The sequence below is a fragment of the Pseudorca crassidens genome, chromosome 2, assembly GCF_039906515.1.
Source record: "Pseudorca crassidens isolate mPseCra1 chromosome 2, mPseCra1.hap1, whole genome shotgun sequence".
NCBI lineage: Eukaryota > Metazoa > Chordata > Mammalia > Artiodactyla > Delphinidae > Pseudorca > Pseudorca crassidens.
This window is the reverse complement of record NC_090297.1, coordinates 107,316,689-107,318,689: the sequence shown is the minus strand read 5'-3', so window position 1 is coordinate 107,318,689 and position 2,001 is coordinate 107,316,689. Positions and strand designations below refer to the sequence as shown.

General features: G+C 58.1%; 1 non-coding gene across 1 annotated transcript; it reads left to right on the top strand.

Moving 5' to 3' along the window:
* Positions 1 to 1,235: 1,235 nt before the first annotated feature.
* TRNAE-UUC (transfer RNA glutamic acid (anticodon UUC)) lies at positions 1,236 to 1,307 on the top strand. Its single transcript has one exon. It is a non-coding gene; the product is annotated as a tRNA-Glu (tRNA).
* Positions 1,308 to 2,001: the final 694 nt, after the last annotated feature.

The window sequence follows — 2,001 nt, the reverse complement described above, 5'->3', positions numbered from 1 at the left end:
CGCGCCGACTCCAAGTGCCGTCGAGGGTGCGACCGGACTGCAGCATCCTCGCCAGCGCTGGAGGGCTGAGTCCCCAAAGAGGCGGACTTGAAAATAGCTTTAGATCAGGACATTTCATGAGATTTTCCCCCTTTTCCCTCCCCTCCAGGTTCCAGTTTTCACCTCCCACGCGCAGCCAGAGGAACGGATTCGCCGTCTTTCGGTCGCGTCCGGCGCGCTGCCGTCCCACGTGGACAGGACGAGGGGGCGGTCGTCCTTTCCCCGACAGGGGCGGAGGGACAGCGGGCCCCCGAGGGACCACAAACACACACCCGCGCCGCTGGGCCCCGCAAACCCGATCAGGCGGCCCCTGGAGCCTCCCTGCAGCCGCAAGGGAAGGCGCGGGGCTCCAGAGCCGGCGAGAGGAGCACGCTGAGGGCACCCGGCCCCGGCCCTGGCCTCGAGGACGGGCCCGGAAGATGGACGCAGCCCAGGAAAAAGCGCAAGGGTCGCCCAACGCCCCCATCCGAGGTTCAGGGTGAGGGAGCCGAGGGTTACACTGATTTCCCCGCCTTTATCAGGAGAGTCGTTTGCTCAAGTCCAGAGTCTCGGAAAGGAGGGACTGTGTGAGCCAAAGTCCACCTGGACCGAGAAGCAAACACGAAGTCCTAACTAACTGCATGTGGAGTCTGAGATAAACGCTGCGTGAGAGACAACTCTTGGTCGGAGCCTTAGGACCTGGAGTTGGCGTCATCTAAGGCGGGAGAACGGCAGGCGCCGCAGGTAGTGAGGGGAAGACCCGGAATCCAGGTCTGGGCGCGCAGCCTTGTTTGAAAGCGTTTTCCGTCCAGCCGTCCCCGATCCTGCATCCGCCGGGAGTCTTTTATGGTGTTGGGGATCCCGGGGTTTCATCCCGCGCGCCTCCCCTCCTGTCTCTACAGCCCCTGCCCCGGCGGCCTGCTCTCCACACGCGGTCGCCTGGCAAAGGGGTGGCTCCAGGGCAGTTCTGAGGTGCGGCCCAGACGGGGCAACTCACTGGGGACTTGCGGCCCCGGCGGGCCTCGCGGGCGCGTCCACTGTCCCGCAGAGCGCTCGGCCTTTCGCGTGGGGCTCCTCTTTTGGAGAAAGCAGGGAGGGAACGTTCTTCGGGTACAGTTCCTTGGAGGGAGGTGTGGCACTCAGAACAGGAGGGCCGGAGATAGTACACACTCATTATAGGCTTCCTACCATCACTTACAAGTCGTCTTGCGAGTAGCTCCCTGGTGGTCTAGTGGTTAGGATTCGGCGCTTTCACCGCCGCGGCCCGGGTTCGATTCCCGGTCAGGGAGATTTAGGTTTTGTTGTGTTGGTTTTTCTCCCTTCTTCTTTGTGGCATCTCAGCACCCAGCAGTCTTCACTTCCTCCTCACAAGTGTTATGTACCCCAAGGTGCAGATGCAGTAGATCTCTGCACTGAATCCTTAAGCCAGTGAGGTGGGCCCCAGGTCCAAGGCTTCTCCCAGGCTGGGAGAGGGGAGGTGTGATGAGCATCCTGGGCAGCCCCTCGCCTCCACGCCTTCCTTCATTTCAGATACTACAGTCTCACTTTCAGGGTCCATCTAAAGAGAACTCGCGACCTGAGTATGAATTACTCCTTTAAAAAAACAAAAAAACCCACAAAACTTTGACACCTACGAAAATTTGCAAGAATAGTAACAGCATATATTCTTCAGCAAAACGCACATTTTCCCACATTTGCTTTCTCAGTCTCTCTCCATGTACATAATTTGCTACACCATTTGAGAGTAACTTGCAGACATCTCAACTCAAGATCACTGGGCTGCTGTTGCTTCCTTCTTTGCCGTGTCCCTCAAAACCAGCTTTTGTGGCATCTGTCCTCTAAGGCCAGGGTAAGATTTTGTCCTGGCGAGGAGGTCCCTCTTGCCCTGTTCTCTGTGGGCTATAAGAAGCTTCAGGTGGAAATTTATTCCACTCTTCCTGATAGTGCAGGCCAGGCACACCTTGAGCTTGTAGGAGGAACATG